This window comes from Acinonyx jubatus, chromosome D3 (assembly GCF_027475565.1).
Source record: "Acinonyx jubatus isolate Ajub_Pintada_27869175 chromosome D3, VMU_Ajub_asm_v1.0, whole genome shotgun sequence".
NCBI classification, from domain to species: domain Eukaryota; kingdom Metazoa; phylum Chordata; class Mammalia; order Carnivora; family Felidae; genus Acinonyx; species Acinonyx jubatus.
The window spans coordinates 14,628,334-14,643,214 of NC_069392.1; the positions used below are offsets into that span (position 1 = coordinate 14,628,334).

At 35.3% G+C, this 14,881-nt stretch overlaps 1 protein-coding gene across 3 annotated transcripts in view; it reads right to left on the bottom strand.

Annotated features, from left to right (window-relative positions):
* The window catches only part of TAOK3 (TAO kinase 3), a 177,846-nt gene that overhangs the window by 89,763 nt on the left and 73,202 nt on the right, over nucleotides 1–14,881 (bottom strand). For all 3 annotated transcript variants that reach the window (XM_027043820.2, XM_027043822.2, XM_027043821.2), the window contains exon 2: nucleotides 5,930–6,032. The gene's annotated coding sequence lies outside the window, so the exon portion shown is untranslated. The remainder of the gene's footprint in view (nucleotides 1–5,929; nucleotides 6,033–14,881) is intronic.

Here is a 14,881-nt window from a genome sequence, read left to right on the forward strand (position 1 = left end):
AAAAAAGAAGTTATGAGATTGTTTTTAAGAAAAACAAAAAGATCTACGAACTAAACTTATGAGAAGTAAAATCTTTTCAATCGTCAAAATATATTCTAAACTTTTGAATATTTTGGCATCAGTGTGAGTAAAGCTAAGTACTATGGATAATCATTTGGAGGAAACACATAGATCACTATGTCATACTATAGATTAAATTAATTCTCAAAAGAAATGAATATTTAAATATAAAAAAATGAGACCATAAAAACTTCTAAAATAAATTGCAGGTGAATATTTAATTAATAAGCAAGATATCAGAGGCAAAAGTTGTTAACTAAAATCAGTAAGTCTGACTACATATGATTAATAACTTCTAGAACTTAAAAAATATAATGAATGAACTTCTGCTTCCAGCCAAGATGGAGTAATGGGGACTGGATTTATTATCTGTCACCAGAAACAACTAACATTACAATAAAGAAAACAGATCAAAATTCTTTATATATAATTTTTAAAAAATGTTTATTTATTTTTGAGAGAGACAAAGAGAGAAAGTACACAAGCGGGGTAGGGGCAGAGAGAGAGAGGGAGACAGAATCCAAAGCAGGCTCCAGGCTCTGAGCTGTCAGCACAGAGCCCAATGGGGGGGGGGGGGGGTTCAAACTCACAAACAGAACTGTGAGATCATGACGTGAGCTGAAATTGGATGCCCAACCAACTGAGCCACCCAGGTGCCCCCAAATTCTTGACAGATATAGATGCAAAAACTTGTAACAAAATTACAGCAAATAAAATTCAATAACATATAAAATGGATAATATATCACGAGTAGGTGGGATTCATCCCAGAAATGCAAAGTTGGTTTAACACTCAAAAATCAATGTAATTCACCAAATCAACAATCTGAAAAAAATGCAAAATGATCATCTCTACAGATGCAGAAAAATCATTTGACAAAATCCAATATTCAAACCTGATAAAAACTCTGAGCCAACCTGGAATAAAAGGTAATATCCCCAGCCTGATAAAAGAAATCTATGAAATATTTATAGGTAATATCAAAGACCAAATGATTTCCTCCTAAGATCAGGAATGAGGCAAGGAAGTCTGCTCTCAAAACTTGTCTGCAATATTGTGCTGGATGGTATATAAGTGTAATAAGGCAAGAAAAAAGAAATTTAAAAAGCATCAAGATTGGAAAGGAAGACATTAGACTTTTACTGACAAATAACGTGGTCACCTATGTAGAAAATTCAATGCAATCTACAAAAAGCTACTAGAATTAATAAGTGATTTTATCAAAGTGGCAGAATACAAGATCAATGTTTAAAACTCAGTTTTACTTTTATATATGAATGGAAATCAAATCTTTAAAACATCACAATAGCATCAAAAATATGAATCCACAGGGATAAATCTGACAAAGAATGTGCAAGATCTATACATTGAAAATTACAAAATAAAGGTGATAGAAATTAAAGACTGAAAAGAGAAATAACTGTGATTATAGGTCAGAAGAATCAATATTAATTGTTCTTTAGAAAAAGAAATTGAGAGGTTGATTCTAAAATGCATATGAAAATGCTAAAGGACATAAAATAAGCAAAATAACTTTGAAAAAGGACGACAAATTTGGAGGGCTGACATAATCTAATTGCAAGATTTATCATAAGGCTACGGTTATCAAGGCAGGGTGATACTGTTATATATAGACAAACAAATCAGTGCAACAAAACAAAGTCCGGAAGAGACCCTCACATTTGTGAACAAATGATTTTGGACAAAGGTGTGAAGGTAACTCAGTGAAGAAAGTCTTTGATGAATGGTGCTGGAAAAACTGTATAAACATATACAAAGAAAGGGATCTTTTTTGATCCATGCTTACCCATCACAAAAATTAACTCCAAACGGATTATAAAACTAAATGTAAAACATACAGTTAAAAATATCCTTGAAGAAAACATAAGAAAAATCTTTCTGATGTTGGGTCAGGCAAAGATTTCTTAGACATATAAAAAAAAGCATAATCCATAAAAGAAGTAATTGATAAATTAGGCTTCATCAAGATTAAAAACATACTTTTTTGAAAGACCTCTGTTCAGAGAATGAAAAGCCAAGCCACAGATTGGAAGAAATTTTTGCAAAATATATCTCATAATGGAATTGTATCCAGAAGCTATGAAGAATCCTCAAAACTCAATAAAAAGAAAGTAAACAACCCAATTTTTTAAATGGGAAAAAGATTAGAGGTGCCTGGGTGGCTCAGTCAGTTAAGTGTCTGACTCTTGGTTTCTGCTGAGGTCGCGATCTCACAGCTTCGTGGGTTTGAGCCCCGTGTTAGGCTCTGCACTGGCAGTGTGGAGCCTGTGTAGGATTCTCTTTCTCTCACCCTCTCTCTCTGCCCCTCTCCCACTTGTGCTGTCTCTGTCTCTCTCACAATAAATAAAAAAACTTAAAATTTTTTTTTCATGGGAAAAAGATTAAAATAGACACTTCACCAAGGAAGATATATGGATGGCAACTAAACAAAAGATGCTTAATATCACTATTCATTAGGGAGATACAAATTAAAACCTGAGGTTCTACTACATGCCTATTAGAATGGCTAACATGAAAAAGAATGGGCATACCAGGTGTTGGCAAGGGTGTCAAATACCTTTTTCACATACTGCTTGAGAGAATGTAAAAATGATAGAGTTTGGAAAAGTTTGGCAGCTTCTTAAAAAGCTAAACCTATATCTACCATATGATATAGCCATTCCACTCCTCGGTATTTACCCAAGAAAAATGAAAGCATATGACCATACAAAGCCAGGTACACAAATGTTCATGGCAGCTTTATTTTTAATAGCCCCCAAATGCCCATCAACAAAGGAACAGATAAACAATTTGTGGTACATGCAGATAATAGAATGCATCACAGTGAGAAAATGAACTCCTGGCACATGCTACAATGTGAATGAATCCCAAAATAATTACATTGAGTGAAAAGAAGACAGACGCCCCCCCCCCCCCCCCGCCAAAAAGGAGTACATACTTTATGATTTCATGTCTATAAAATTCTGGAAAATGCAAACTAAAGTAACAGAAAGCACATCAGTGGTTTCTTGGGGATAGGGTTGAATGAGAAGATGTAGGATGGAGGGATTAAAAAGGGGTATTAAGAAGCTTTTGGGAATGGTGGATAGATTTACTATCTTCACAGATACATATTTTGGTAAAAGATATTATATTCATTAAATATGTTCAGATTATTGTATGTCACTTATACATCAGTAAGGTTGTTTCAGAATGATTCAATAAACAAAACTGAAAGGCAAATAAAGTAGAAATAATTCTTGCAAAATATATGCTGGTTAAAAGTTATTCTTAATATCAGACAGGTGACTATATAAATTGATGAAAGATATTGAAGATGATGCAAACAAATGGAAAGAGATTCCATATTAATGAAATGGAAGAACCATATTATTAAAATATCCACACTACTCAAAGAAATCTATACATTTAATGCAATCCCTATCAAAATACCAACAACATTTTTCACAGAACTAGAACAAATAATACTAAAATTTGTATGGGACCAAAAAAGACCCCAAATAGCCAAAGCAATCTTGAGAAAGAAGAACAAAGCTGGAGTTATCACAATCTCAGATTTCAAGATACACTGCAAAGCTGTAGTAATCAAAACAGAATTGTACTGACACACAAAAAAAGACAAGATCAATAAAACAGGAGAAAGCACCCAGGAATAAACCCACGCTTACATAGCCAATTAATCTACTACAAAGGAGGCAACATTATACAATGGGAAAAAGACAGTCTCTTCAACAAATGGTGCTGGGAAAACTGGACAGCTACATGCAAAAGAATGAAACTATACCACTTTCTTACACCATACACAGAAATAAAATCAAAATGGATTAAAGACCTAAATGTGAGGCCCCAAACCATTAAACTCCTAGAAGAAAACATACAGGCAATACTTCCTTTGACATTGGCCATAAAAACATTTTTCTAGATAGGTCTTCTCAGGCAAGAGAAAAAAAAAAAAGCAAAATTAAACTATTAGGACTACACCAAAATAAAAAGCTTTTGCACAGAGAAGGAAACCATCAACAAAATGACAAGGCAGTCTATTGAATGGGTAAAGATATTTGTGAATGATATATCTGATAAGGAGTTAATATCCAAAATATATAAAGAACTTATAGGACTCAACACCCATAAAACTCAAATAGCCCGAGTAAAAAATGAGCAGAGAACATGAAAAGACATTTTCCCAAAGAAGATATCCATATGGCCAACAGATACATGAAAAGATGCTCAATATCTCTCATCACCAGGGAAATGCAAATCAAAACCACAATGAAATATCACCTTATACCTGTCAGAATGGCTAAAATCAAAACACAAGAAATAACAAGTATTGGTGAGGATGTGGATAAAAAGAAACACTCATGCACTGTTGGTGGGAATGCAAATTGGGGTAGTCACTGTGGAAAACAGTATAGAGATTCCTCAAGAAACTGAAATAGAATAACTATACGCTCATTACTGGGTATTTACCCACTGAAAATAAAAAACTAATTCAATAAAATATATGCACGCCTATGTTTATTGAACCATTACCTACAATAGTCAAGATACGGAAGCAACTGAAGTGTCCATAGATGAATGGATAAAGATGTGATGCGTACACACACACACACACACACACAGGAATGTTACTCAGCTATAAAAGTAAGAATGAGATCTTGCCATTCGCAACAACATGGATGGACCTAGTGGGTATAATGCAAAATGAAATAAGTCAGAGAAAGACAAATACCATACAATTTCACTCATATGTGGAATTTAAGAAACAAATGAACAAAGGAAAAAAGAGACAAACAAACAAAACATTCTTAAATACAAACAACAAACTGGTGGTTGTTGCTATAGGGGAGATGGGTGAGTGGAGGGGTTAAATAGATAAACACGGGATTAAGAGCACACTTATCTTGATGCATACTTAGTAATGTATTGAATCATTATATTGTACATACCTGAAACTAATATAACACTGTATGTTAATTATACTTCAATGAAAACATATATATAAGTAAGCACAAAAATATATGTACATCCACCCACATAGTCAAAGGACACAGATAGGAAATTTAAAAAATAATTAGCAGTGGCTACTAACGATATGAAATACATATAGTTTCACTAGTAATCAAAGAAGCAAAAACTAAAATAATCAGACAACTAATTTCATCTACTAAACTGACAAAGTAATAGAGAAAAGATACAGTTTTGGGTGAGGGTATAAGGAAACAGTCATTTTTACACATTGCCAGAAGAACAGAATGGGTACATTCTTGGACCAAGTAATACCCTTCTAGGAATTTATATAAGGCAATGTCCTTTTTGTTTTGTTTTAGCAAAAGAGGCAGGATGTAAGCAGGTAGAGGGATTTCCAAGTTTCGATTTCCGTACAAGCTTGTTTTGTCTGAAGTGGGTGTAGGGATTTCAGGTAATTTTAAATTTTCTTCTTTCTGCTTATCTGCATTTTCTAAATTTTCTGCAAAGCCTATTACTTCTGTAATTAGAGTAAAAGTGATATGAAAAATCTTATGTTACTTCAAAGTCTAATCATAAAACTCTACAACAAAAAAGGCAGTATGTATTTCCAGAAGATAATTTGATAATGGGAACCAAAAAAATTTAGGTAAGCATACTTCTTTTAAACAAATATTTCTCCAAATTGTAAGCTATAACTGAGAATGATGAAAATCTGTAAAAAAAGAATTTGAAAGTAAAAAAAATTTATTCCAATTCAATATTTTTACTTTCCCATTTTTGTTAAAAATACAATAAATATTAACTATAGAAAAACCAGAAGACATAGTCTCTTCCCGTTTTATAGAAGAAAGCTGTATCATGGATCTATGGATAATACCTTTTTGTGAATGGCACAAAATATACCGTATTGCTCAGATTCATCTTAGCAGCAAACCCTTTGTCCTCTTTTAAAACTTCAGTCTTTTGCATTTATGATGCACCTATGGAAAAAGAAGAATAAAACACATAATTGTAGAAGCAAAATTAAAGAAGCAACAATTGATCATATGGTAGTTTTAAGTATTTGCAAATGTAATATTATGAAGTTAAAACTTTTATCTTCATCTGTTTGTGATTATAAATGCAAAAGTAAGATTTTTCATATCAAAGGCTTAGGCTACACTTTCACAAGCAATCCCAGGGAAATAAAAGTGTCCTTAAATTTCAGAATCTATATTGAGACTTCCATTAGTTTGAGTCCAGGGAAACTCAATAGAGGCCACCAGTAGACAGGACTAATCTGACAGCATGTGGTGATGCTACTGATTGTCAGTAAGGCTTATATTCTAAATTGCTTTTTCAGTAGCCATGATGATTTACATTGACTCATCTATCTTCCCGTTCTTTGGCTCTCCTATAGCCGATCTTCTGCATTTGGGGGGTAATGATTATTCTTTATTTTCTATTAAAAAAGTACATGCCCAATGTAGAAAATCTGGGAAAAATATACTATTATGAAGAAAAGCCCATAATCCTACCCAGGACAAAGTCCATTAACAATTTGGCATACTTTTCTCCATGCTTATGTTTATTTCTTCATGCTCATATTTATTTTATTATATATAGCTGAGACCACTTATACATATAATTCCATAGTCTATCTTTTATTTATTTATTTTTAATGTTTATTTTTGAGAGAGAGACAGACACACAGAGTACAAGCAGGGGAGGGGCAGAGAGAGAGAGGGGACACAGAATCCGAAGTAGGGTCCCGGCTCTGAGCTGTCAGCACAGAACTCAATGTGGGGCGCAAACTCACGGAGAATGAGATCATGACTTGAGCCAAAGTTGGATGCGTAACCAACTGAGCCACCCAGGCGCCCCCAACAGTCTACCTCTTTTATCTAATTCTGCATTATAAACATTTTGCCATTTTGTCACTGTTCAGAAAGATCACTTTAATGACTGCTCAGTGTGTATCTCCTTATTCATTCACAACTCTTTCTCCGCAATTGGAAGCCAAGACTGTATTCAACTCTTTGTTGAACTATTAAATATTACTGTGTTTTGAAGATCTTTGAGCGTATTATTCATCTATATTTTAGGGCTTTCTTTGGAATGGGTTCCTAGAACTAGAGTTATTTGGTCAAAGAATGTAACAATTTAAAACATATAACATGTATAATGAAGTAATTTTTAGGTAAGCGGACTGGCTTTGGAGATGAAGGCCTTATAGAGGGGAAAAAAATAGGAAAAAAGGTATTGACCTCCATTTTCACATTTTTCCTGTTCAGGATATCCCAATCTCCTCTCATGTCTATATTTACAAACTAAACTTTCTCATTATTTTTATTATTCTCTCTGATTCTATGGCTGTGAAATGCTTTAGGTTAAGTGGTAGGTAAAACTTGCCTGAGTTCTGTATCACATTTTACCTAACCATCAAACCAATCAAACACTGCCATGTCTGCATACCTACCTGCTGATATAGCCTGACTTCAATAAGCTAAAATATTCATTAAGATATTAAATGAACACCAGTTGCAAGATTTCATTCTTTTTAATTTTTTAAGTATTTTATTTTTTTGAGACAGATCATGAGCGGGGGGGGGGGGGGGGGAGGGGGGAGGGGCAGAGAGAGAAGGAGACACAGAATCCGAAGCAGGTTCCAGGCTCCGAGCTGTCAGCACAGAGCCTGATGCGGGGCTCGGGCTCAAACTCACGGACTGTGAGACATGACCTGAGCTGAAGTCAGACGCTTAACCGACTGAGCCACCCAGGCGCCCCACCAGTTGCAAGATTTCTAAGTAAGTAATTTAAAATAAGGCATTTACTAACATCCTCATGTCCTAATTTCAGATGCAGGAGGAACTGTTCACTGGCATTTGGACATGCAATCGACACACATGGTTAGTATTTTTTTTTTCCTCTAAATACTCCTTCATTCTTACATAGTTTTCTCAAAATGTGTTCTTTATCTTCAGTTGCATAGCTCTATAAATATAATAAACTCTATGACTTCTAGAAATGAAACTTTCTTGTTGTTTTTTTTTCCCCTACTGGAAGACTGCATATGCTGTTGAGCCTGAAAACTATACTCAAGTTTGTCCATTACACCTAAGGGATGTTTCTCAGCTTTCTTCCATTTCACAAGCTCCCTTCTTTATAAATATCTCTTGAATTCCATAAAACTGTCTTGTTTTTCCAAATTATTCCTCCTATAGTTTCTCTTCTTTTCTCTGATCTCTAAATGAATGTTGCTCCAAGTATTCGCCCGAAGCTCCTGTGTGTGACTGCAAGCTGCTATCCTAATTTCTGTGCATTCAATGGGTCCCAGTAACTCTATGGCATCAGACTGTGCCGACCTCCTTTCCCAGCCCCACGCCCATATTTTCAAGTATGTTTTTGGTTTCTCCCCTCACATACACTTCAGGTTAACTTTGACCCTTCCCTATTCCCTGTCTCAGTTAATTTATAATTCTGCTTCAAATATTTCTTTTAATCTGTTCTTCACTTTCCATTTCTGTTATCTCTTTCCTCTGCCTCTTCTTGGTGAGATTCTATTCTATCTTTTCTGGAATTCATCTTAAAAACATTATCATAATCATCTTCCTGAAGCAAAGTTCAGATAATATCATATCTCTGCTCAAAATCTTTCAATGTCTCCCTACGGCCTACAGTATAAAGAATAACTTTACCTAACTAAGATTCAAAGCTGGCCTCATTTTGTAGCAATGTGGATGGAACTGGAGAGTGTTATGCTAAGTGAAATAAGTCATACAGAGAAAGACAGATACCATATGTTTTCACTCTTATGTGGATACTGAGAAACTTAACAGAAGACCATGGGGGAGGGGAAGGAAAAAAAAAAAAGGTGGAGATGGAGGGAGCCAAACCATAAGAGACTCTTAAAAACTGAGAATAACCTGAGGATTGATGGGGGGTGGGAGGGAGGGGAGGATGGGTGATGGGCATTGAGAAGGGCACCTGTTGGGATGAGCACTGGGTGTTGTATGGAAACCAATTTGACAATAAATTCCATATTAATAAAAAAACAAAAACAAAAGAAAACAAAACAAAGCTGGCCTCAAACCACTTTTCTAACCAAAATTCTTCAACTCCATAATCAGGAAAAAATGAATTACTATTCAGTTACATTTTCACACCTTTGTCTTTGCTTATGCTATTCCCTCTAACTAGAATATCCAAACTCCAAAACCACTTTCACAGCCCAGCTGAACATCACCCCTGGTATAAGACCTACTATTTTCTCCCTTTGCTTCAGTTTTAAATATATATATATATATATATATATATATATATATATATATATATTTATATATATATTATTTATATATAAATATATATAAATATATATATATAAATATATATATTTATATTATATATTTATACATATAAATATTTAAATACACACATAATAAGTATATATATATAGAGTGTGTATATATATATGTGTATATATATATACATATACTCTAACTGGATGGCAAGTGCTTCTTCAGAGGTGGATACGTGTCTAAATCTGTTTTGATTAATCATTGTATCCCATGACATCTTTTAAAAAAGTGGGTCTTCTTAAAGATATAATTCACATAAAGATATGCAATTCAACCATTTAAAGTGTACAATTCAATGTTGTTGTTGTTTTTTAGCACATTCACAGGTATGTGCAATCATTACCATGGTCAATTTTAGAATACTTTCATCACCACATAAAGAAGTCCCATATCCATTAGCTATTACCCTCCCACCCTTCCATTCCTGAGCAAGCACTAGTCTACTTTCAGTCTCTATAGATTTCCCTGTTCTGGACATTTCCTTTGAATCGTCTTTTGTAACTGACTTCTTTCACTTGGCATGCTGTTTTGAAGGTTTATCCATGTTGTAGCATGAATCAGTATTTAATTTATTTTATTGCTGAATAAAACTCCATTATATAAATATACCACATTTTGTTTATCCACTTATAAGCGGATGGACATTTCAGGTTGTTTCTACATTTTGGCTACTATGAATAATGCTGTTATAATCACTTGTGTACAATTTTTTGTGTGGACATACATTTTCATTTGTCCTGATTATATACCTAAGGGTCGAATTGCTGGGCCCTGTGACATCTTTACAGAGCAAGTACTCTACAAAAATCTGCTGATATCTCTTTCCCTTTCCCATCCCAATCTTACTCTAAAAATGATTTTTAAATTCATCCTTCCCTCCAAACATGAACAAGGACATTTTTCCTTCCAAAAGGATGGCATTTTAAGAATTAACTGAAGATGAAATGCTAGGCATGGAATTATTGTCTCCCTCTTCCTTGACCTCTTGCAACCTCAGGTACTGCATTTACAGTGAGAACTGAGAACTGTGCCAAGAATGCAGTATTTCTGGTCTTAGGCCCTTGGGCCAACAGAACCATCCAGCTTGCTGAGAGTAGATGATTTCATCAGAGATGCGCAACTGAAATGATTTTCTTCACTCTTTAAGAAATGGAAATCTTTCAACAATGGCAATCAAATAAATTATTTTTCTACAGACACCCTAACTTAATGTAAGTAAGAACACTTGATAGAGAGTAGAAATAGAATTATTTTTCAGAAGTTTCCTTTTCCCAGAAACTTTCAAGAAAGATAATTCTCGGAAGGTCTTAGTTGACTTTCAACATTGTAATCACACTACATGAACAATAAACCTGAAACCAACAAGTTTGAACAACAACAACAACAAAAAGCTACAATATTTCAGCATTAGGGAGTAAGAATCAGAATGTTTCATATTGGAAAGATTTTAAAGATCAGACCCTTCAACTTTTTTTTTTTTTTAAACTAAATCTCAGACAAGTGTCAAATCACACCTATGCAGTAGTGTGAACCAGAATTAAAACCCAGGTCTTCTGATTCCCCATTCCAGAAAACTTCCTTCTAAATCAAGCTGCCCAAGGCAGACTTCAAAACACCAAAAAGTTTTCCGATTTTGCTATATAGTGGAGGGTAATTAAACATAAACTTGGACTTCTGTGTTATTATTTCTCCAAAAGACCTCGTAACACTTGAGTATGCAGTGGTGGATTTAGTTCTTATATAGACTGAAGCGTAAACAAATTTAGGGATCTATTTAAGAAAACATTTTACAAAACAGGGGTGCACGGATGGCTCAGTCAGTTAAGCATTAGACTCTTGATCTCAGCTCAGGTCTTGATCTCAGGGTTGTGAGTTCAAGCCTCGCACTGGGCTCCACACTGGGCATGAAGCCTACTTTTGAAAAAAAAAAAAAAAGAAAAGAAGAAAAAGAAAAAAACATTTTACGAAATTCCCATACAGAAATAGATATTAGGGCCTTAGAAGGGGCTGGTGCATACGAGGGGCTCTGAAACTTAAGCCTCACTATAAATTAGCCTGTGTAAATTCTTTAAAAAAAAAAAAAGTTCATTTATTTGAGAGAGTGTGAGCATATGAGTGGGTGGGAGGGGGGGTATGTGGCAGAGAGAGAGGGAGAGAGAATCCCAAGCAGGCTTCATGCTGTCAGCACAGAGCCCAACATGGGGCTCGACCTCACCAGCCATGATACCATAACCTGAGCCAAAACCAAGAGTTGGACGCTTAACTGACTGAGGTGGCTTACAAAGGTGCCACCCAGACACCCCAGCCAGCCTGTGTAAAATCCTATTATTTCATACATTAGCTTGCTCCCAGAGGGAGACAGAGGCAGGTAAAATCTTCATTTTACAGCAATGAAAAATGAAGTACAATTAGGTGATGGGATGTTTTCAAAGTCAAGACTAGACCAGTTTTTCTCCCTTTTTTATACTACAACTATCTTTATAGACTTGAAGAAAATTGTTTTTAAAGAAAGAAACAGAAAACTGTTTTGGTTAGTTGCTGCTACTGTCTGCCACTAATATTTACTTGTTATTCTCAAATAAGAAACCTTTTTTATGATACTTTTACTTTGAAAATAAAACTAGATGCTAGTTGCTTTTTATGCCATTGTGATCATATATCATAACTGGAAAGGGACTTTAAAGTCATCTAATTTCTACTTAGCAAATAATGCAGAAGTGGCTGGAGTTTATCATAACAATGATAAATTTTAGTCTACTCTTGGGTCAAATGATATTAAATATTATAAAGAAGCCTCTTCCAAGTCACCCTTTAAGAGCTTATGTGTGCTAAAAAGTAATTATATCAATTATTTTGGTTTCTTAATAGATATTATTTTCTCCTTCTGTAAAAAAAGATGTTTAGATTGAGAGAGGAAAGGAGAAGCTCCTTTGGATTTCTTAAATTTATTGAAATTATTGTTCTGATACTTTGATACAAGGGTGGCAACTTGAAATCAAGGATGCATCAATTTGGGGGAAAATGGTACTTAACAGGAGTCAAGACCAGTACAAAAATGGTGCTGATATGTCTCCACAAATCCCAAACTATTCTAAATTTTTTTTTTAATGTTTATTTATTTTTGACAGAAAAGAGACAGAATGCAAGTGGGTTAGGGGCAGAGAGAGAGGGAGACACAGAAGCAGAAGCAGGCTCCAGGCTCTGAGCTGTCAGCACAGAGCCCGATGTGGGGCTCGAACTCACGAGCTGTGAGATCATGACCTGAGCCGAAGTCGGACGCTCAACTGACTGAGCCACCCAGGCGCCCCCCCAAACTATTCTAAAAGATTTGACTAGGCTTGAAGTTTTCACTTTGCCCTATATCTTAACCATATGTATGGCTTTACATCATTGTAATGCATAATGATAATTTACTCTTTCAAAGAGTTTCTTAAACTTGATGGATATTCAAGTTCTTTAAAAAAGTTCTTACAGATCTCTAACATCTTAGTTTTAGTCATCCACTTCATTTATTTATTCATCTATTCATTCATTCAGCGAATATTTATTAAGGACCTAACACATGTCCTGTACTGAACAAGGCTTTAGGTTCTTTTCTCTACTCAGAGAGCTTATACTCTAGTGGAGAGAGACACATGAATATTGATACTTCAAGTACTAATAAATATTACAAAGAAAAAATAAAGCCAAGGTCAGTGGTCAGGGTAGATCTCTCAGATAACTTAAAAGCTGACGGAGGCCTAAAGGCTAAAGGAAGTGAAGTAAAAGCTGTAAAGATACGTGGCAAAAAGGGCAATCCAGGCAGAGGGCCTAGCAAGACTGCTTGGTGAATTCCAAGAAAAGTCAGGCTGGTGTGGCTAGAACAGAGTGAGCCATGGGGAGTGTGACAGGGGAGGAGACAAGGTCTTCATAACATGATTAAGACTTTGGATTTTATCAAAGGACCACTCTGACTACTGCATGGAAAACAGATTATATGGGAACGTGGTTAAAAACAGGGAGCCCTGGAAAAATCATTACAAAGTCCAAGCAAGAAATGGTGGTAGTTGGTACCAAGGTGGAGGAGATGGTGGTGGAGGTAGTGAGAAGTGGCTTAATTCTGGAATAACTTCTGGAATAGACAATGGGCTTTGGTGCTTTATCTGAGTAAGAAAGAGGAGAGAAAGAAAGGAAGAGAGACTTGAAAGTTTGTGGCCTGAGCTACTGAAGCTACCCATTTACAAAACTGTAATAAACTTCTTACAGCTTTTGTACAACTTCTAAAACAAGTTTACAAACATTCCACAAATCAAAGTTAACAACACTGATTTAATATAATAGATGTTATTATTTTGTTGATACAGTAGCCCCCCCCAAACAAATACGGTCTTATGTTTATTCACCATGTGATGGCTTAATTCTCCCACCACTTGTCTCTACCTGTGCTCCTGGGGAAAATTCATTTACACAGCTTGACTTTACATCATCTGGTCTTCCCAAGTCAAGAATCCAACATCTATGCATTAATTCCATTTCCATACTTTTCTTATTACTCTGAGACAGAGTAGTACCAGTTGGCACTGGGGCTATGGCAAACACAAACTCACATCCAGAAATAATATCAAATCATAGAAGTTTGGCAATAAGGTGGCTATCTACATGCTCCACTATGCATTTTTTAAAGGATATAATCATCAAAATGAAAACATAACAAAAAAAATCTCACAGAGAATTTTTAGAGCTATTTTCAAGTCTTCCAATTCCCAGGAGTCAATGGATCTACTTGAAAACACTTTACAATGGAGTCATATCTTACCCAAGGTGGTTGAGTTCAAAGGTGGACATTTCAGGCCAAAACTGCATATAGTGCAAATTATCCTTGAAAATGCCAGTATACAGTTGGTCTTTGAACAACTCAGGGGTTAGGGTTTCTGATCCCCCGATGCTGCCAAAAATCTGTGTATAGCTTTTGACTGCCCCCAAACTTAACTATTAATAGCCTACTGTTGAGTAGAAGCTTTACTGATAACAAAACAGTTGATTTTGTATATGTACTATATACTGTATTCTTTTGATAAAGCTAGAGGAAAGAAAATGTTATTAATCATAAGGAAGTGAAAATACACTTATAGTACTCTACTGTTATGCTTTTTTATTTACGTAGTTTGAGAGAGAGAGAGACAGAGAGAGAGAGAGAGACAGAGAGAGAGAGAAAGAGAGAACACACGCATGTGAGGGGCAGAGAGAAGGAGAGATAGAACCCCAAGCAGGTTCCGTGTCATCAGCGCAGAGCCTGATGCAGGGCTTGAACTCATGAACCATGACATCATGACCTGAGCCAAGATCAAGAGACAGATGCTCAACCAATCACACCACCCAGGTGCCCCTCTACTGTTTTTATTTAATTAATTAATTAATTATTTTTTTAAAAAAATTTTTAATGTTTTTATTTCTTTTTGAAGGAGAGACAGACAGAGCATGAGCGGGGGAGGAGCAGAGAGAGAGGGAGACAC